General features: G+C 43.9%; 1 protein-coding gene across 1 annotated transcript in view; it reads right to left on the bottom strand.

The window, feature by feature from the left end:
• Positions 1-23,307, bottom strand: part of PLPPR1 (phospholipid phosphatase related 1) — a 135,709-nt gene that overhangs the window by 111,931 nt on the left and 471 nt on the right. The gene's annotated exons all lie outside the window — the stretch shown is intronic.

A 23,307-nucleotide genomic window follows, 5' to 3' on the forward strand; every position in this document is an offset into this window, starting at 1 on the left:
TGCGGCTGAGGGGCTGGGCTGGTCAAGGCCGGTTCCAGATGGCTCCAAGGACCCAGCGCCAGGCCTGGAGCCGGCTGGATCAGGCCATGGCCAGCCCTGGGCATCTCCCAGCAGAGGCATTGACATTGATCTTCCTTCAGCAGAGACCCTGAAAGAGAGCCGAGACTGACACAGATTTATTTAGGTATTACAAAGGATGCGACTGAGGGGAGAGGGGAAGGAAAAAAATCAGGCTGACTGCTGCAAGACTGGTTTGCAAGGGATGTTAGCGTATTTTTGTCAGCTAAACCACGCAGCTGTTTGCACTCAGGCCAGATCCCAGTAGGAATGGAGGAATCAGCAGCTCCCAACCTCCTCACTCCCTGGCCTTTGATTTCGAGGGCACTGATTCACGCCTGTCCTCCCTGCCGGGGCTTGCAAGGAGAGGAGGGCAGGCAGCCCGCCCCACTGCCCGCACCGGCCCTCTCACCCTTCTCCCATTCCCCATCCGCTGGTCCCAGGAAATCTTTCCGAAAGCTGGAGGTGGGACAGGCTGACAACCTCCTTGCTCTTTTCCAGTTCAGCAAGATGGAAGAAACTGCACTACCCTTGAGTAAGGAGAAATGGGTGATGTGTCTTCAAGGCACGGAGACAGCAATAATTTTCCTCCCATTGATGCTGAAGACATAACATGCTGAGTTTCAGCCATATTCAACCAGAGATAAAAACAAGACAACTACAAAGTTATGTCTCTGTAGTTAAAGAAGAGACATTTCCTTGGGCTGCTGCACCACTGCTGGATTTGACATAAACGATGCCGGTGTGAGCAGGCAGGTAAACAGGAGCTGCAGATTTGCAGAAGGTTGAACTGACCAAAATAAAGGCTGCAGCTACTAAGACAGCTGCTCTGCCTGGCCTGTATCCATGGAGGCTTGTGATGCCTGTCCTGCCCTAATGAGGACTGCAGAGGAGCCTGGAAATTGTGCTTTTGACCTCATTCATTGACATCAAGGGAATTGGGGTCTCCTATTCAGGATTCACATTGCAACAGGCTGCCTTCTTACCTCCTAATAAGCACTTACTTGAAAAGCTAAGGAATGGATTAACACCGTGGCTTTATTCACAAAAGAGCCTTGTGTGGTATTAAGGGCAAGATGATTTACAATACAAGTGCATGGAGCACCTGGACTGATCCCAATAGTAAGACAAAGACTGCAGCACTAGTGAGTTTGGGTTGACCTGAAGAACCCTTCATTCAAACCAAATGCAATTTTCAGCCACAGCTAGGGATGATTAATATAAATAAAATGTCTCTCATTGTTAAATCTCAAAGAAAAGGCAGTTAAAACTAACAGAAGGTGATAGCACTGTCCTTGGTTTTGCTAGCTGTGGCAGTACACCTCCCCCCTCACCATCCCGCCAGCAGGGAACTGAACTTCTCCAGGCAGGGAGAAGGGGAAGGAAAAAAAAAAAAAACCTAAACCCTAGAGGCCAAAGGTTGAAAGCTGAACAGACCAATTGAGACATGCCAGGTACACTGAGGTGACCCTCCTGCCCAACAGGGATTAAATGACCACCGGTCAGATTCGACAGGGGTATAAGCGGGGTCCCGCCAGAGGACACGTTGGAGTCAGTCCTCATCTGCAGTCGGGGACTCCCCCTCGGGTTGGGTCACCGCCCGAGGTAACTCCTCGAGGGAGAGAGCCCTCAGCTTTTAGGGGAGTGATACGTGCGTTTTGAGTCATCACTTTTAAGGATTCTTAAGTTGGCTGTGTAGTACTAATTCCCCTTACATCATTGAGCCCGCGGTTTATAAAATGTTACCGGAGTTCTAACTAACTTTTTACTGAAGAATAAATCTGAGCTTTAACACCTGTTGGATTTGGTTGTACGTGCATCCATAACACTAGCTCTGCCATTTACAAAGGGTGTAATTCAAGAAACAAACATTCTTTTGATGTAACCATTTCAGGCCAAGTGACACTGTCACAAAGTTTAAAGTTAGGATGTGTTCAAGTAGTTTGTTAAACTTAATATATTTTTGGCATCTCAATATGCCATACTCCAAGCACTACAATATTTTATGCTATTACTTGACAGTGAATACCTTTTGTCAGAGGTCTTTCTTTTGACAATACTGTGCTGGCTATTGCATTTACCATGCAGGGATTTCAGATCTCTCTCTCTCTCTCTCTCCCCCCTCATTGCTATGATGTCTGCGTGCTTGATTCAGTCTTCCCTTATGAATGGTTAAGAATCAGACAGTCTAATATAACAGTGATAATGCTTCCCTATTGCGACAATACTTCTCTATATAGGATTTTCTACAGCACTAGGCTTCAACTCTTCATTCACTGGCATTGGTACAAATTGTACTATCAGTTGCTATGCGAGGAAGCTTAGGCCAAGGTTGGGTGCTTCAGAAAACCTTGCCCACAAAGCTCCATGCGCATGCTCAAGTGACAGTGCTGTGAGTAGCAACACATACCCCAAAGCACTCTTTGCCACTGTGCAGATGATATAATGCCTCCAAGACTATAGGCAGGCTTTTGCACACTCACTCATGCACTGTGAGTCTGCAACAAACAGAGTTTCTAAGTGGATTTCAGCTCTCATCACTTACTCTGAAAGGCCTGGCTTTAAACATGCCTGATTTACAGAGTCTTTCAGACATACTGATGTTTGAATAACAGGCAAGAAAACATTTTTGTCACCCTGTTACTATTGCAAACGCAAACCAGAAACTGGTTGAAGATAAAACCAGAATGACCAGTGCTCCATTCTGGGGATTTGGTCTTTGGCTGTAAATCAGGCTGGCCCCAAATCATCTGGGATTTGTTTATGAGGAGGTCACATTAGAGGTGATTACATACTCCTGGTTGTGGAATGTAAGGACAGGCCTTTTGTGATCTGAAAAACAAGGTGAGGACAACCATTAGATCTGCATTGTACTCAAGCTCCAGGCATAAGCACACAAAACACCAGAAAACAAAACCACTTTCATACGTGCAAACATTAAACTTATTTCTCCACAGAGCCTTAGGGATCGATCACTGCACCTAAGAAGACTTCACCCAGGTAGGCAGTCTCACAACTCTATAATGGACATTTTGGTCTCCCTGCCCTCCCTGCACAGTGCTGTCCTGTCCTCCTTCCTTCCCTGCCCAGGAGGGGGAAAACAGCATGCCCTCTGACACAAGGCCAAAGATGCCCAATTACTGCTAGTCCTGCTGTGCCACTACACAACTGCCATACAAAACCACACTTCTCTCTCATCACTGAATTTGCACGCAAGGTTGCTCTTATTAACCCAGATCCTGGCTAAGAGCACAGATGGGTCTTTTGCCCGCATGTCAGGCCATTTACAAGCTGCCTGCCTCTTCTGCCACTGGAAGTGTTAGCGGCTCCCAATCTCATGCTTACGGCTCCTTAACAGCAAGATAATATAAACATCTTGTGAGCAGGAGGTGCTTGCTCCCTTTCCAGCGTTAAAACTCTCTGTTGACAGCCTTCCTTCCCTGTCTGCGGCAAGCAAACCCTCTGAAGACGGACAAAACATGAAGTCCATATTCGCATTAGTATTTCTCAAGCTAGGACAAAAGGTTTCCCACAGAACCTTTTAGTTGTGATTAATGCTGTGAAGACATTGGTAGGCAAAGCTTGGCCAGGCAAAAAAAGCACTAAACATTTTTCATGGATGTCACCTCCAATTCAAAGATAAATTTGCTTCAGCTATTTCCCTGTCTCTCCCTGCTTATGTGGCTCTGTCTCTAGTGAATTAAAGCCTAGTAAAAATATGCTTGCTTTTCTCCTCTGTACACAGAAATCACATCCAACTTGGGAAGTCCTTGAACTGAAATGGTTGGAGGTGAAAGGACGTTATAAAGAAGTACTGTATATGTGCCATTCCAAGGCAGTGTGGTACGCTTTCCTGAATGCCTTACTGCATTATATGGATGTAGTCTGGCTAAGAACCCTGGACCACCAAAGAAAACAAGTGCAGCTCCAGATGGAGATTGTTTTTCAGATAGTCAGGTTTTAAACAACAGAATGCTTTCTACAGAGAGCAAAACATTTATCTTCCAAAAAGCCATTACATAAAAAATAATTTTTACATCAGAAAGGACGATTTTGTAGTTTTAAATAGTTTAGAACACTCATCAGCGTTCATTAAAAAAAATTTGCACGTAGCATTCTCACTTTAACAGAAGAAGTAGAGGGAAAAGAAGGAAGAATAAGACAGAGCAATAGCACCAACAAAAGCAAAGCTGTCAGGAGATTAGCCAGCAGAAGCAGTTAGCTTTTACCTGCATCTTGTGTGGGGAATGGACATCTATTTGCTAGGATAGAAGAAAATGATCAGGCAGGAGAAAATCCAACTTCCAATACACGCTTTCCGTCTGTGCATGCATCCATCAGTGGCAGTCTGGGCTCATGACACTTTTAACCTCACCTTCTGCCATCTGTATTGCAACTACCTTGCAATTTCACACACCCTACACTACTTAACAGCCTGGCTTCGTTTTAAAGCTACAGCTGTTGGATTCATCTGTTACTATTAGGAAGGTGAAAAGCAAGTTCTCTAACTCACAGTTGCAGGCACAATGCTCAGTTAACAGAAACCGTAGAGAATGTGAAACAGAAAGCCAAGGAAAATCCAGCTGAGAAAAAAAAGGACTCTGTTCTAACTCTTCAAGTTCCAAGTGCAAAATCTAGCAGCTATAAGCTAAAAAATCTTGCAGCTAACAAGTCTACCCAGATAAAATCAGTAAGTGCATCTTCCTTACTGTCCGTAGAGTATGAAGACTTCCTCCCTTCCTCATGTTGCTCGCAAGCTAAGACAGTAGTAGCAACTCCTTTTTTCAGAGGCCAAAACCTATGAAGACAGCTCTCAACTGCCATCAAAGGACTAGGACACCCACAACTTAGCAAGGTCAGGGCAGAGTTAGTAGCTGAGCCTGTGCTTCTGAAGTTGCAGGGCATTATTTTGATCACCACATCTATTCTTCCTTCCCCCAGACAGAGGTTACCATTCCCTGAGATCTCCTTTCTGTTCAACCAAGCCAAGTATGAATAAGGGAATGGAGGGGCACTACAAGGAGCAGTTTTCTAATTAACTGGTCTCTGTACAGTATCACAGGTCTATCTGGACACAACTGGAACAGGAAACACATCCTAGGCTGCCTTTACACCATGCAAGTCACCAGAGCTTGTAGCCTTGTCCTTTTACATGTCTCAATTTCTTTGCAACTAAGAGTATAGTCCTAGAGAGTTCCTTAAATAAGGTTTTAGATAGAAAAAAAAATATGAGAAGTTAAAGGAAATAACAGCAGGCAAAAAAGCACCCTACCGTTTATATACATTTTTATGTTTGGTTTTGATAAATCCATGCAGTCAAGACTCAGAGCATACGCATGGAAGCCAATGGGAGTTCACCTGTACTAGGCATCAAGAGATTAACATGACATGTTATGGACTCTTAAAAATGTAATATATTTCATCATAAGCATAATGCAGAATACATAATGGAGATGAAATTCAGCCCTGCTGGGAATGGGAAGCAACCCCAATCCAGCCAATGTAAAACAAATTTCAGCAGCAGAGTTCTGGAATGGAGACTATAAAACAGCTGGACCAGAGAATAAGGCAGTTCAGTGGATCTAATGAGTCTGATGGATGGTTAGAAGAATAAAGAGGACAACAGGACAGAGACCAAGATCTCGGAAATGGAATTTGTATTGAAACTGAGAATAGCCTGAGTGCATACCACCACTCTCAGGCATCCACCTGAGTGAAGGAACCAGTGCATCACATATCGGGCCCCAGATGGCATGTTACGACCCAGTGCCCAGTGTGAGTCAGTGGTCTAATCTCAATCACCTTAAATCTGACTGGATCAAATCCTTGCTTTCCTCTCTGTTTGGTTTTCCTATCTTATCTTCTTATACAGCAGAAGGCTTTATCTGATGCTAATGCTTGTATTTCACACTGAAACACGAAATCTTTTTTCACCTCTTGCCAACTGGCTCTACAAACACACCACTCAGTCAGCAACAAACACCACTTTTGGTTTAAACCACTCCTTTAACCCCTGTGTGCTATAGAAAATGGCTGAACATGGAGCAGCAGCTTTGAAAAAGACACTGTGAATTTCTGACAAGCACACTTCTAATCAACGCTCAAAGGTTAGGTTATATTCAAATCCAGGATTTTATTATTATCTATCTACTTACAAATGAGTGCCCTGCTGCATATCTGTCTTGCTCAGAGAACACGGAAACTTCCAAAATAATTAGCCAAATGAACAACCTCATGCAAGAAACAAGATATTTAAAGAACTGATTAAATCAAGCAGTTATTCCCTGGAGACTGACAAGAAAGTGGATAGCAAGTAATTTACCCTATGCCACAAGCCTTCCTTACAAAACCTCTCATTCCTTCTCACCAAAATATTAACCACACCCACTTTCTTCTTCTTCACAAAGCTGTTATGGCCAGGTACAGCTCTTGGATCCTCAGGGCTGTACTCTCTACTGATTAAACTGGCAGAGCTTCAATGAAGCCAGGGCTTTGCTCCTGACTGAGAATTGAGCGTTTAACAAATAACTGAAAAATTTCAAGCCTCACCAAGGAACAAAATTAGCTACATCTCCTTTCAGTGGTTTTCATCATGGATACAGGAAACCACTTGCTTTTCTACTTGCTAGCTTGCAAAGCAATGCCAGTCATGAAGCATGCCAAAAAGGAGGAAACATTTATTTTAAAGTTAAGCAAGCATAATGGATCAGACTTCAAGGGTCTGATACAACCCAAGGTGTGCTGAATTGTAAGCCAAATGTTGGTCTCTAACATCCAGTGGTGCCATCCATCACTGTCAAACAAGAAAGTTGGCCAGAAATGGCATTCAGATGACCTTCAAGGGCTGCTTTACCCTGTTGCTGGCTGCTTAAATCCCGACAGAGCATGTGACAAAACTCATCTCTAGGTGACTGGCTCCTGCATTCACCATGCTCTTGGGCAAATGTCCTCTCTGCCAAGTCTCTGGGGTCTAATTCTTGACTTTGACATTTCAAAACTTGTGCTTAGCTATGATGCAGCCCAGTGGGCTCCCATTCCTACAAACACCTCCATTTCCCAGGCAAATGCATTTAGAGCAGCTCTAGGGCTGGGGCTGCTTTGAGCAGTGTCCTCAACCTAGCTGTTCCCCTGCCTGATAAGCAGGACCAGAGACCTAGGGGCATGCTCACAGCGCACTGAAGCTGCAAGGGGAGCTGAGAAAGGGTTTTGGAGATACAGCTGCTGTTTCCACCTCAAATCGTACACTGCATCCTGCCTTTGCTTGAGGTGGCCTGTACTCAAGGCAGTGTCAGGCAGCTTAAGTTTCAACTCAGCTCTCCCACCGCCCAGAAAAAGGCTCCCACCACCATCCTATGGGGATACTCAACCCAACAGCAGTGCCACGAAAAAGGTCACTGGCAGAGTTCAACCATCAGCTTTTCACTAGTATTATTGCCTGTGCAGGGAAATGTAACTACAGGGGCCCTAGTTCCCAAGCTCACACGACTTTGTGTAGCACTGCATGGCTTTGCACAGAACAACCAGCTGCAAGTACTGCAGGCTGTCTCCGCATCAACTGCCCCGGCAACTTCAGCCCTCACACGTGTACCTGAACCAGGTCTGAGGAACCTCCTGGGATGCTACCAAAACCACTCAAGCAGCAGGGTGAATGCTCTTTCATTTTGAGCCTTCTGCTGCTACTGTAAGTGGCTACTTCCACTTGAGCTAGCTGCTGGAAGCTGGGGTAAAACACGAGGCTTTGTCTCTCAGGGTTTGTCTGGACAGGGGTCACAGAGGAACAGTGCACAGTAATACCAAGGAGAAGGAGGGGAGGGCAGTAAAAACCAGCCCTATATATTAATACTTCTCTCTGCTGCACGCTGACCTCTACCCAAGCACACAGAAATTAATAGAAACTGTAACCGAGAAACTTGAGCTCTCTGAAAAGCTGCGTTTCTAAAACCAATGTCACCTCTAAGCTTCTGGCTGGCTGCAGGAATATTACCTGTTAAATGCTTTTAGGGGTGATGAAAAGGGTGAAGAAGCACTGCTACCCTTTACCGAGAGAGAGCTGTACATCATCAGAACAGTCATCACTGGTGCCACTTTACCTCTTTTGGGTTTAGGGAAGCAAAGGGCACCCAGACTTTGCTTCACCTGACTCCTATAGATCATCCCACTGTGACTGTGGTGAAATAGAAATGTTTCACAGTGTAAGTGAGATATGTTGTAGACATTAGCTTTGCTATCACTCTAAAAGAAGGACAATGCAAATAAATTTATACTGCGAAGCGAAGACAGAAGAGGGTAGCTCTGATGCCTTTCCAGAGAGAGTCAAAGCAAGAGGGTAGAAGGTAAGAGCAGCAAGAGGGTTCAGGGTGAGTTTGTAACAAAGAAAATGAATCCCATGGCACAGGCAAGTGAAATCCATTAGAAAATGCAAAGGGCTAAGTTCTCTGCTTTACAAGCCTTCACGTAGATTACACAGATCCAGGTGTCAGCAGAGCATGGCCCTGCGTGTCCAGCCAGGCTTGCGTGCGATTGTGGTTGTAGAAGGTAGATCTTGATTGGCAGCAGAAAACAACACTTAGAGAGCTAGCCCTCGTGGGGCTGCTGGGAAAAGGTCAAAGAGCAGGGTTTCAGACAAAAAAGGAAAACACATCCTCACAAGGAAGAGCAGAGATGATAAAAAACGTGAGTGTCAAGATATTCTCCCATCTTTTATCCAAAGATCACAGGCCTTCGAGAGGAGAAGCAATTTAACTGACACAGCTTAATACTTCTACGTGAAGTATGTGTTCATGTGAAGAGCAGTATGACAATCATGTCCACTAATGTAACTGCCTTATGACAAAAAAACAATCTGCTACTTAGGAACACACCCTTGTGTTAGAGAAAATCTATCAGAAAAAACTGTATGAAACATGATCAGATTTCACATAATACTAATTTTTTTCTAAATTTCAAAATCTTACCATTTCTTCCTTTTCATCATGCACAGAAGGGAACTACATTTCAGCCAATGAATTGGGTTTAAAAATACATGCATTAGAAGAATACTGAAGTTGGCTTTTTTTTTCTTTTCATTTTGACCATGGTAATTGTCCTTTCCTCAAAATCTGTTTTTCAAAATCATTCTAAAAAGGAGTATAGGTTCTTTTTTTTAAAAAAAAAAAAAGACATAGCAAGTGACCTTAAAAAAAAATTTTTTTCCCTACAGTTTTGAGAGAGAAAACATCTATAATTGGCATATCTCATTAACAAACTCAGCTACGCTATGATAGTAATAAGTGGGTAGCGAAGTGAGACCAACATTTTAATTAAGTCCTTTTCATTTCTAGGCTAATATTCATTATATTATGTGAAGCTTTGAGGGTTACAGAAGCCTGTCCTATGGTCAAAGGCATGCTAAAACCACCATTCCTCAGCCCAATCTCTCTCACTTATATGCCCACTGCTTTTGTTGAGAGCATTTTAACTCTTTTATCCAGTCTCTCCCTTTACATACAAATCTAGTCAAAACATAACACTTGTAGCAATCCATCTCAATGCCCTGGCTTCTTCAAGATCAGAAAGACTACAATAGGGTTGATCTTCCCAGGTGCCCTCTTCAGGATGATGCTTATTAGGCAGGTAGTTAGTGGAAATGTGAGCAGCTTGAACGCCTGATCTGTATCCACTCACCAGTAGATAAGCTGCGCTTCCAACCACAGATATTGGGACTGCTATAAAGGCATCAGAGCAGTCACATATCACACTCAATATCCCACCTGGCAGTGGGAGCCTCCAGGTGCTCAGGGAGCTGTAGAAGACTGCAGGATAATAACTTACAGCTTCTTCCTAGTCCCTGGACAGGCAGGTAAAGGCTCATGAGCTAAATGCATCAGAGCACCTATCCTTTCTACTTTTGTCAAGCTAATTTATATCCCCACCATATGCTTTCTGGCCAAATCACCAAGAAGTGAAACTTCTGAAGAAGTCTCTTGGTGTTACCAGCTCTTCAATGTAAGACTACACATTTGAGCAAGCTCCAGGTCTTTTTTGTGTCAAAGAAGCTAATTTGATTTGATTGTCTTTCCATTAGGTTGTGAGACTGGGAAACAAAGCTAGCAAAGCAGAGTGGAAGGTTACAGAAAAAAAAGACAAGCATATACTGAGGGCTGATTCCAACCAGCCAAACACACATTTGGCTGGAAGAGAAATGCCTTAATGAATTGGTATTCACTGCATGTCAGCATGCACAGTGTAAGTGCTTATAAACAAATACAAGAACTGTAGTGTGAAACTGTCCCCTGGAAAACATTTAAAATCAAGGTGAGATAGCCCATTTATTTAATTATTTATTTTAGGCATTAGCCATTTTTATGTTAAGCAAGATAAAACTTAAGTTCTGGGGGGGTTATACCACATGCAAATACTGGGTCAAACCTTGATCCCACTGAATCAGTAGAAGCTTTTCCATTAAGTTCAAGAGAATCAAAGATCTACCAAATTCTATGAAAAACACTGCAACAGTAAAGGGAAAGGTGGTCTGAGAAATCTCTTGCAGCGTAGCTTCTCCAAAATGTGAATGAGTTGACGTCAAAAGATCTAGCATTTAACTTGAAAAGTGGATAGCCGCAGATTTCAGTTTGCAATTTATTTTTTGTTTCTATTTCATCTTCAGGGCTGTAACAATGGCCAAGATGGGAGTTGAGACTTCATTAGCAGAATGAAGATTTCTAAAAAATGAACAATTTTAAATACAGCCATTAGAAAGACTTTTGGTGCCTGCATTAATCACTGCTTAATCTGAGCAAACCAGAAATGAGAGAAAAACTCTATTACTTTTCTATTTGGCTTAATTTCACCCCACTCGATCTGCCTAATACTGTGTAGTACATAAAACTTAGCCTGCCTGCACAGGCTAATATTTCACCTTTCACATGAGACATGTCATCCTCTGCTATAAACCCGTATAACTCCACTGGCTGCAACAAACCAGGCTATTGTCAAAAGATCAGTACCATGAACTGTACCTTCATGCATAGACAGAAAGAGAGGGGAAAGAAACATATGCTTCTCTGGAAGATAATTATAAAGCTTAGGTACTTTTTTAGAGGATGTTCCTGAGACATGCATTACAGTGCTTAAAAGACCAGCAAATGAAACTCCCTGCCTGTTTGCAGAGGGGGTCAAACCAAGAGCATGTTCCAAGTGCAGAAGAAGAGAGCTAAAAGTACTGTAGACACACTAGTAAGAAGCTGCATGGCCTTAATCCTGATATGACAGCTCTGCAGTATAGAACTAGTTTAGAGATACAACATTCTGTGTTAACATATGCATGAGTACAGACCCCCGGACCAAGCAGGGGGACCCCATCTTCTGCTCAGCCTGGAAGGTATAAAGAAAACAGGACATCAAGAAAGACGAACTCTCATTCCCATAACACTTCTCAACAACAACAACTGATGCTCACAGAACTACTACCATTTACCATTTCATTCCCTTCCTTCACCACCTCCACTTTACATCGCATCACTTGCCTTTTGCCCTCCCACTCAAAGTCCAGCCGTATCTGTGGTAACTCATATTCGTCATACATGGATACACTGTGCGTACATTAAATGTGGAGCTCTGCATAACTTTCAGAATAACAGCTACACCCTCCCAGCGCCTCAGCATTTGTTTGCAAGCTGTCACTGCTCGACTGTTCAGCTACTGTTTACAGCAAACTGATAAAACAGGGCATGAACTGCTTCTGCTACACTAATGCAGAGGGAGAGAGAAGTTCTGAAAATTAGTTTCTAATTCCCATCTGTCACTCACCTGAACTGAAATATTTCCATTACCCCCTGCGCTCCACAACTCATCAGCAAAACCCTGCAGCAGAAAGATGTTTGAAGGCTTAAAAGCAATTAACATTAAAAAGTACCAGTCTTGAATCACTGATGATTTGACCAAAATTTTGAGTCTCTCAGTGAGGCTGTTAAGGCTTAAAACAAACTCAAAATTGTAACTATTACCAAGAATGCCTTAACTAATACTTGCAGGTAATCTCAGTTTACTTTCCAGACACGATTAAGTTACTGAGGAAGTCCCAGTTTCCTCCTTCAGTCATCGTCACAGGTAGATGAAATCAAAACTGTAAGAGACAAAAGTAAATAAGGATTGAGAAGACCACTATATTAAGGAAGGCCAAGGCTGGACAAGCAAGCAAGGTCAGAGAACACCAGACTCCTCTGGTAGCCAAGCTGAGAACAAACCTGAAAAGGACCTGGCTCCTCCCAGCCAGGCTGTTGAAGGCTTTGCCACTGAATATGTATGAGTAAACAAACCCCAGAAGAGTTGCGTGACTCAGAGAGTCATACCAAAGTAGTCATATAAAGCAGAAAAAGTTTGCAGTTAAGGTACATGAAATGTTGAGGAGGATGAAGGAGATGAACATGACTGGTTTCAGTCTGGAAATGAACACCTCACACATCTGGCTTCAGGGCAAAGGGCATGGACAGAGGAGAAAAAATGGCTTTTTCTATTACACGAGGATGGAGGACATGACAAGGGACAAAGCACCACATAAAGAAAACGCACTGGCCTGAGGTCTAGGAGGACTAAGGTATCCTGACCTCCTATCATCTCTATTTCTCTCTGCCCACATAGCCATTCAATGCCTATCAAAACCCATTTAGGTATTGACACTACCTCTTCACTGAGGCGCAGAATGCAAAAATCTCAAAAAGTGCTTTTCTGTCCTGTGGTTTGATATGAGACTTAATTTAAACACTTACTGTGCTCTCTCTGATTACCATACCATTTACTGCCTGACTCATTCACCTCTCCTTGCAAAACAGTGTAGATTTTATTCCTGCCTTTCTATTTCCTTTGTTGAATGCTTTACAGTAGAGATGAATACTTTCCCCCCCCTTTTTTTTTACTTACCTGCATCACTGACTGGCTTCTGCTGAAGATCACCAAGCTAAATGAAATTCTACAAGCAGTAATACTCAGTATTTTGCTATGGCTTCTTATCCCTACCTTGAATAACAAGGAAGAGGAATGACAGTTTTAAAATGATTGCTTTCATTGTTCCACAATACAGTAAGATTTTTAAAAATCATTCCACATCACATCATTGCAAACAGCAAGTGCGCTCTCCATGCACTCTATGGTAAAATTTAGTATGAGACCTGTGTAAAGGGATTTAAAGCTGAAGAGCTGTTTTGCTAGCCCTCTATACCAGGGCAAACATCTTGGAATCAGGAATCAGCACGATCTCAGCAGAATTTAGGAGACAGACAAATATGTATCGAAAGAAAATTAGCCTCTACTCAATGAATCATTCTGTTCTTTCGACAATTACCATTTTTTAAGTCCTCCTGTCTTTGGAACTCATGTCGCTCGCACTTAGAAGCATATTTTCCTGCCCCATAAAAGGAATAATGCAACCAAACATCTGCTCTCTGGTGCGTGCATTTTAGATCTGTGAAGCCATTTCACTGAGTTATTCAGCCAAGAACCCCATGAATAACTTTGGACCAGATTAAGTCATCTTTAAAACCTGTGAGATACTTCCATCAGACCAAGTCTCTGACAGCAGCAGAAACTGACTCTACTGTATAAATGAAGTCAGGGGAGAAATTCCTCTTCAGATAAATGAAGCCTTACCATTATAAAAGGATAGCCACATTAATAATTTAAGAAAGTGTTTTGAGGATGTTAGTTTCCCAAGAAGAAATGACAGAGGAAGACAGGGTTGTATGGTAGCCAAGGCGAGTTCTGGTAAACAAATGAAGACTAAGAGGAAAAAAACAGTCTGTCCTAAACCACTAGTCAGGTAGCTATTTCTAGTACCAAAAAATAGCTTCTTAAAATACTTTTAAAAAAGCAAATACCAAATTTGGTCAGAAATTTCCTTCCTGATATTGCTGAAGTCCACAGTGGAAAACTTCAGTCACTGGGTGTGTATCATCATCATCATCACTGCCATATTCTCCTGAGGACAGCAGCATATTCTCCCCTTTGGCTGTCAATCTCTCTTTGCAATGCTGCGTCAGCCAGAGACCAAAGAGAAAAGTCCTGTCCTAAGAGGACACTGACATCGCAGACTAACATCTTCAGCTAGGAGTGTGGTGACAAGCAACACAGTCATTTTCAAAGCAAGTATCTCCCACAGCCCAGTTCGACAGTGTAAGTTAGGGTAATGATGATCTGCGCATTGACGGCATCCTGGACGTGGATGAGTAATACAAATTTCAAAATCATATGCTGAAGGAACAACTTATTCCAACTTTTGTCCTAACTTCAGATCACCAGGAACGGTACTAATGTCCATGCCTAAGTTAACGTTGCCTAACCTGAACCGGAATACAGTTTATGTCAACTATTAATACTATCAATATTAATTATTTTCAAATAGCATCAGTTCTTTGAGCACCCTAGTGGTGTTGATTCCAAAGACATGAGCATTTGATTGGATAAATGACTGCAGATTAATTGCAGATCATTATGTACTGGAAAATACAGACTATCATGCCAGGAAATGCAGAGCTATCGGTATTGAAAAAATATCAATAAGTTTATTTACCATTTCTTTGACCTATACATTCCTATTTTGAGAACAAAGCCAGCAGGAAGACAACAACGTCAATGATATTTACTCTTTTTTGCCATTCCAGCCAGGGCTTCTTTCTGTTACTCTTTGTTGAGCCTGACATTAATACTTCGTCATGCAAATAGCTTTTTCATGACTCTTGTGGTGATCAAAAATGAGGTCTGATGTCATGCTTAGGCAACAAGGTTGTTACAGATTCTAAAAAAAAGATTCTCAATCTCTTATGTCAAGAGCTGTTACAGAGCGGCAGGAAAATCTGTCTTTGGTGGTCCCTTTTCTGTAGTGACAAATGCAGTCAGTTCCTGGGGAATCACGGGCAATACTAAATAATGCAACCCATACAATTCACACCACTGCTACTCTGTTGAACACCAGCTGTGTGCTTTCCCTTCTCTTAAGTGAACTGGTGAATCCAAAGGGAAGAGCAGTGGAGGGGTTTGGGGACATGCTTTTGGTCAACAACTCCAGCAGGTAGTTTCAAAATTCAACTCTGGGTAAATAAAAGAAAGTTTTTACAGAAAGAAGCTGCAAACCATAAAGAGATAAAACAGTGGTACAAAGCAAACAAAGTGTTTCATTCTATCTGAAATGACACCCCATTTTCTTCCTGTTAGCAAGAAAAACAGTTTACGGCTTTGGTCAACCCAAAACAATTTCCTTCCTGGTTCCCAGCTTGCCTACTTTACCTCTTATTTCCATCATAGAACCACAAACTCAAGAAAATCTCTGTAAGAATCCAATTAATGAAGAGAGTTGTACACTATTAGTAGGAATAGGGGACCTTCACTGGATCCTTAATCTCTTTGTTACTTCAAGCTCCACATCCCTTCTCTATATACCAAAATCAAAAGTAGAATCTTCTCTATCAAACTCAAGCCACTAACACAACACAGAAAAACAGATAAACCCTCACACTCTCAACTGGAAATAAACAAAGAAAAAAACCCAACGCAAAGCAAAATGGTGGATCATTTTATGTTTGCAATTTTAAATAAACATAAACCCTCCAAAAAACAGCTCTACAGCAAAAAAAGAAATTTGTGTGCATAATATTTCTGCTCAATGTTTTGGGCCAAAACTTTTCAGAACTGAGTAATTTTTGCCAGAAATCTGTATGTTCCAGAATTTTATTTTGCTATGGAAACTGCCTGCATAAGAAAAACAAAGCCATAGACCATCCATTTCTAGAAAAAATTTCCTGCACTTTCATACAAATCATACAAGTGAATGATTGGCATATAGTCCTTGAACAGCTTCTCTTTAAAGATCATTCCTTGTAGCACAGACACTGCTTTTCTTGCTGAACACCTGTGAATTAGTTATATTCTGCAACTGCCTTGCATAATCTGTCAGCTGATGCAAGTCGTACACAGTCCAGCTCCAATATTTCCTAACTGAGCCGAACTCAGTGACAGCCTGTGGGTGGGCCAGGTGCTGTTTTGCTTATGTGAATTACATCTCCTCTCAGACGGGTGGCAGGACAGATTAATGTGGCCTTATGCCATCTCTGCATTGCCATTACAGCTTCTGTATAAAGCTCAAGTTGAATACCACCAAACCTCTCATCTTCTTTCCTCTCAGTTGCCTCTGTCCTTATCTAACCTAAGATATCTGAAAACTTCCAAGTTGTTTCTCAGACACTTGGGTCATTGGCTTCATGCACAATGGCATGCATGAGAGCAGAAGCAGTTGTACTACATGTGACAACCCCACATAAACAACGGCCTCTCTCCTTTCACTGCTGTAGTGGTGCCTGGAATGGTTACGTACCAATGATTTTTCTCTTGTGTTTTTGGCAGCTTCACAGTAGCAATGGGGTTCCTACAAGCCATGACCCACCTCTACCTTTCCCAATACCACAGGCTGCTACAAAGGGCTGCCCTCTGCCTGATGCTCATCGGCACAGAAAACCAACCTGTAACCGGTAGCCAAGACACCACTTTGTCTGCATACTGCATCTGCATTTGGAGTACACAGCCCTGTGCAGCCAGCCAAGCAGCAGGGTCTCAGTGAAAGCCTCAGGAAGCTGGGTATTTCCTCAATGGTGTTTTATTTGCTGAAAGGCATTACCTGCTCCTAATGGCTTTCATGACTGACAAATTGTGTTACATCTTCTCATGACCTTCCAAATAACATTCACTGGATTCTCAAGATAACTGAGACTAATTCTTCTGAGTGATGCAAGGATGTGAAACCTTCATCAGTTTGTGGCTTACATTTGCACTGGGGAGACCTGAAATTCCCTTGACTCAGCCCAGTGTTAGAAGCGTAACACTGGAGACTGGCGTCTTCTGACTGACCTGGTCCTGCTCTTAGGAAACATACCAACTATCACCACATATTTCTTAAGGTGGACCCCTTTCTACCAGCAACTCAAATCCCTGAATACCCCAGTTGCAAAGATGATCCACTGTCAAGTAGTTTTTCACACCCAGTTCTTTAAAATCTGTTCCACTTTCAGCTGGTAGATTACAGCCAATGGCTCTGCAACCTAGCAAAGGTTTTAAGCTACCTGACGTATCTCTAAATCACACCAAAAAGATGTGCAAACAGTCCTGCTCAACACACACATGTATTTTCCCTCCTCTATCAACAGCGCACCCAGTACGGTGACTGGTAAGACACCTCCCCAGGGTACCCCTTCATCAGGAGCACAGCCATGCTCGAAGCAGCCAGCGGGCATGATCCTTACAAAGAAACAAATGGCATTTGGGGGCACTTTGCAGTCCACTGGAGCCATCATCCCACAGCCCTGCATTTTGTAGGGTGTCCTGCCCTGCTTGTCCTCAGGTCTGCTTGCTGAACTGGCATGGCATTTCACGAGCAGGGCCAATGCCACTCTGAGAGGTAGGAAAGAGTTTTAGCATAGGAGAGCATGAGTTTGTACAGCAGGCTTGCTCTGTGAGAGGGCAAGACTCCTGCATGAGACTGTGAACAGTTCTTCTGGCTTCATTTATCCAAATATGGCACTGCCATCAGAACTGTTACTCTGACAGGTTACTGAGCGTGTTTCATTGGTATTACAAGCAAGCTTTGAGCACAAAAGAGTGTGATTTAGGTGTTTTAGGGGAGAAAAGCCAAGCTTTTACAATGATTCTTCATTATTCCAATACTCTTCCTTTCTCCCATAAATGGTTCTTATGGGATGCTCCAAAAATCCCAGCTGTGTTTTACGAAATTGAATTTTCCAAGTTTCTTGCTGAATATCTCAGACAATTTAAAAACAAATAGCTAATACAAACCAAGTTTCTCTTCAGTTCATGTGTTATTAAACACCCCCCTTCCATGCACAAGGAATGCAAGAAGGACTGGAATAAGTAGAACAATAAGTTACCATAGAAAAGCTACCAGTAATTACTCAGCAAATACAATAAATTACTGTATATATGGAAATTAAACATACTTCATTTTGTTGTCAGTGAGTATTTTACAAGCGTGGGTGACAGAAGCACACAGCAGAATATAAATGTGATACAACTGCCTTTTGCAGTATGTGTGTTTCCATCAAAGTTGGATTTTTTTCTCCTCCCCCTCTCCTTTAGATTGATTTAAACTGATGGATGGTGAAGGAGGATTCTGAATTCACTGGTGCCTCAGCAAAGCAGTAAAAAGCAGCACAAGAAACATGTATGAAAAGTCATGCTGAAATCTCATGCTCCTATTTGAGTTACTGAACAGGGCAGCTCTTCTAAGAGGTCCAACCCTCAGCTTCTCTAGAAACCCATTAGCAAACTCTATGCTTAGAGGCATTCAGGTACACTCAAATGAGACTATGCCAGGGACACCAGGCATGAGATTCAGACATGTTTCTTGAGATTTATACAGCATCTGTCTTCAGAGAGGCTTAGGAATGAAGCTCAGTTTTGCAACTGTGCAGAGTTCAACTTCAATTTTAAAATCAGTTCTGCCTTCTGAGATTGTAATAGTGGACTTAGAGCTATTAAAAGAGCCAGTGTCTCACACACATTTGACATGAATTCTGCAAACCCTCTTTGTCATCAATAAGAGCCATTAATTAAATGTTGCTCCTCCATGGGATAACTTTTCTGAGCAAAGAATCAGCCGTCCACTTGCTAGAGCGCAACAAAGAGAAAATAAAAATCAAAAGAGAAGCGCATTGTCAAGGCTATTGAAACAAATGGCTTAAAGGAGTAGGGGATGTGTGGCAACATAACCGCCCTGTATTGTCATGAATAAAAGTGACACCTTTAAAACAAGAAAAGCAGAAACCTTATTCCAAGTGCAAAGGATGTCCAAGCCCACGGGTAACTTTAAACCTCCGTCTGGCAAATACAATTCTGTTAGTTGGCAATGAACAGCATGCCTTTACATTTATGCTGGTCCTCAGATCCCTAGAGGACATGGTAAATCAATGATTAGCACATTTGTGCACATGGATCTGCCTTGAAGGCAATTCTCGTTTTCTGTTTAAGATAGGAGAATAACGCAGCATGAATCCTTCAGAAAAACGGATCAAGACACTGTCTTATAGATATAACCACATTCTGTCCCCACTCCCCTGCCTGTGGCTACCCCTTTCCAAATAATTATGTCCTCAATCACTCCATATGATTTTCACTATAACCAGAAAGGATGACAGTTGCACAAGACACACCAGACGCTGTCGTGGGATGTCCAGCACCCCGCGCTAGCAAAGTTCGACCATTTTGAAATAAAACACAGAAACCCACCTGGGTAAGGAAAGTTATCTTGTATTTCAAGAGGTTGCACAGACTGTGATCCACTTGCTTATTAGAAAAAAAAGGCAGCACAACAACGATTAACATATGAATGATGCTACCCTCCATTCCCTACAAATGTGTGGAATTGCCCCCATCACTGTTACAGGTGATTCAGGCAGTTACTCACTGTAAGGAGGTCTGACTGTTGACAACACAGGCTATTCAGCGCTGTTTTGACAGTGCACAGGGTGCAGGCTACCAACAGAGCATATTTTCCAAAAAGAGAGGAAATGTGTGGATGTTGATCCCATGTCTTAACAGCCCAGCTAATGATTACTCAGAGTAGCTACTGATTCTGTAGCTTCCCTTTTTCAATCCGTGTTCATGCCATCCAGTAGACATTGATGGTAGCATGATGTTAACAAAAGCATGAGATTTTCAGAATCAGGACATGCATCGTGAACAACAATGCCACTCCACTCACAACTGCTTTCTCAGCTACTGCCAAGCAAGCATTTCTGAAAAGCACCACTGAAAAGCAAGTTTTACGCTGGATATGCAAACCCAGCAAACAATGCCTAAACAGGTAAAAGAGGATACGTGAGGAAGCTGCAGCACCAATTTTGCACGCTAGTAGCAATAAATAAGTTGGTCATTAGTTTTGCATTTATGCCCCATCCAAACATGTACCTATTAAACCCAGGAGCTTTCGGTGTTCTTCAGAGAACAACTGGGTTTGCAGATCAATGTTTGCACCCAGTCTTTTCTGTCTGTGATCAGATAAAAAAAAAAAAAAGAGAAAGAAAAATCCAAAAAGAAAGAAAACATGGCCTGTGAAGAGTACAGGGCTGAGTCTGCAGAACTCAATGTAACATCAAGCCCAGCTACCTGAAGAGCATGGATTTCCTCCAGAGTTGGGAAATTCAAAGCACAAAGCATCACAGACCCCCAGTCAGAGCCACAGCAAACATTATGCAGCCAGCTCTGGAGAACTGACCTCCTGGCTGCCAACCAAGTTGACAGAACAACACTGAACCCATTTAATTCACATGGGACTCTCACCTGGGAAAGAATGGACGAAAAACCAAGCAAAGGCTCTTATTTCCTAAGAAATAACCACTCTGATTTCAGTCTCTCAGAATGAGGCAGCACAGCTGATTTCAGCACCATTGTGTGAAAACTAGTGGAGAACTGACCATGTGTCACAGATTTGCTTGGCATAAACCAGTAGAGAGAGAAGAGAAGCTCACAAAGGCTTCTGGCATCAGCACTACAGAATTTGTCTTTCTTCTACCTTTATTTTCAGGAGACAATAACAGGGAAAAATAATCTTGAAGACAGAACTTACTCTTGAAGAGTTGCCAACTTAAAAAGTTAGTCTTTTGCCATAACTTCAACCAGTATAAGTAGGCCAGAATTAGTGGACTGAAAAAATGTTTTTAAGCATTGGTGAAAGGTAGTTGTTTTCCATTAGAGAAGTTTGCTTATCTTGAGGGCCTAGTTCCATGAGAAGTGACAATTCCACAATAAAATCCCAGACAAAGTGATATTCACAATAAGTCTTCCTGAACACAACTGGAAAAACACCCTTCCTCCATGCTGTTGTACCATCTACAGAACTGCAAGATATCTGTGGCTGCAGAAACTATTAAGAAGAAAAATTAGAACACTAGAAAGTAGGCTAATCAGTTCGACATACTGTCTGATGAAGTAACAGTTATGGAAATGTTTTCCAATTTAACAAAATCCCTCAAAACAACAAAGTGCATCTAGACTCCTACCATTGAACAAAGAGGCAGGGAAGATTTTCATGATGATCAAAGCTGTCAAAAAAAAATTAAGGTACAATATTAAAAAAAAAAAAAGACAGCTATGATGTCATTGAAAATTCAAAAATCCCCTTCGTCTGCTACTGAATTCTCTCAATTCAGTCAAAATATGTCTCCAATTACAGACCCACCAAAAGGTTCTGTAACTGAGCAGATGTGACTGCATGGCTGAGGAATTAAGGATACGGTTGCCCACCAGCTCTTTCTCTCCTCAGATGCCTCACCAATAGGGGCGGGGGGGGGGGGGAAGCACGGTCTTTATTGTGTGTGTTGAAACAGGTTAATAAGCACCAACATCTAGCACAGTTTTGCCCAGTAAGTCTACATATTCTGAAGCAGGTTCACGTCCGCCATCAAAGGAGAAACAGCACTGAGTATCATCCTTGTTTATACACGTGGGTTTAACATGTTTTTCAGCATCACTGGTTTTCCACCCAGAGTGAGCATAAGCCAACAGTAAAATATGCCACATGAGAGCTAGTAATGAAAGTTGAGGAGGAGAGGAAGGAATACAAATAACTAAGGGGAGGTAGTCTGGAGCTGTTGTCATAGCTCCCAGTACTTGACAGATACTCAGCTGATGTAAATTTTGTCCTTTTTCCTCCCGTGTCAAGCCTCCAAAGCAGGTTCTCCTCCTGACCAGTACATTCAAACTTAGCTATGGACGAATGCAGAAAAGACTTGCCCTAAGGTCTTACCCGCCTTTATTTTTAGAAATAGGCCCCCCCCAAATCACACCTCTGAGTAGTGAGATGACTTAAAAAAGAGGGAGGTCCACGCCAACGTCCTCGGACTAAACTGGATCTTAAAATTCAAAGGCTGAGGGCTGTCACACCAAGTAGGCTCTGGCTCAGAGGTAACCCTTTCTGCAGTAACTCCTCCGGAAACCTTCTTTCCCAAGTCAAGCACGAGAGCCCATTGTAGAGAACTGAAAGGTTTTAAAAAACCTCCTTCCTTGTGCCCAAGGAGAAACAGGTGGAAATCTGAGCACAAAGGCATGACCTCTGCTTTTCCTCACCATAGGCATCTCATTTGCAATAGGGAGGATGTCACCTGAAGTCCCTGCTCTGTCCCAGGTGTCTTCACGCCACCACAAAGACCCCATCATGTGCGGGACCAGCACTGTTACTCTTACCCATTTATTTCTTAAGTACTCACCCAGAGGGATCAAGAGAACTATTGTACAACCTCAGATGTCAGCTAGGAAATCCCATCTCACTACCTGCAAGCTTTAAATGACAGCTGATCAAAATGCCTGCATTTTTTCCTTTTGGTACCACCTAGGTTTTCTGGAGATGCTAAAAGGCTCAGGGTCAGGTCTCTCAGAACATCCAAACCCGACAGGGACATTGCATACAGTGGCATTTTTGCATCTCCACTCCAAAGCGTCTTTCCCCCGCATGCGGCGTATCCCTCACGCCCCGCTGCAGCACGCAGGCTTCTCCCCAGCCCCAGCTAGCGAGCAACTCCGCAGCCCGGCGAGAGGCCGGGGGAGCAGAGCACGGCCGGGCAACGGCGGAGCGAAACCCGGCGCCCGCCTCCGCCGACAACCGCCGCTCCTGCCGGCGGGAACCACCGCTGCGGCCTCGCTCGCGGGGCCGGGGCGGCCCGCGCCTTTCCGCCGCGCACACGCTCGGACGCCGCCACCGGCCGCCCCGGCAGCCAGCCGCGGCGAGGGGAAGGCGCGGGCCCCCCCCCGCGGACCCCGACCCCGGCGCCGGCGAGGCGCCGGCCCGCACAGCTCCGCCGAGGTCGGGAGCGGAGCCGGCGGCCGGGGACCCCCTCCCCGGGGGAGCTCCCCGCGGGGCAGGGGCGCGCCCGCAGCACCCCGGCGGGGCGAGGGGCCGCCCGGCGCCTCCTCGCGGGAGGAGTGCCCCTCCGAACACCGACCTCCGAGCGCGCCCCTCGCCCCGGCGGGCCGCCCCGCGGCCTCCGCTCGCCACGCGGCGACCGGCGAGCCCGCGCCGGCCCCGCACGGCCCCCCGGCCGGCGCCGGCCCCCCGGGCGCTGCCCCCGCTCGGCTGCCGGGGCGCCCCGGGGGTCCCGCGGGGGCAGAAGAAGGCGAGCCCGGGGGGCGGAAGGCGACCCCGCGGGGGCAGAACGCGAGCCCGCGGGCTGCCGCGTCCCGGCCCGCTGCGCCCGCGTCGCCCCGGCCCCCGCAGCCCGGCCG

Source organism: Aquila chrysaetos, chromosome Z (genome assembly GCF_900496995.4).
Source record: "Aquila chrysaetos chrysaetos chromosome Z, bAquChr1.4, whole genome shotgun sequence".
NCBI classification, from domain to species: Eukaryota; Metazoa; Chordata; class Aves; order Accipitriformes; family Accipitridae; genus Aquila; species Aquila chrysaetos.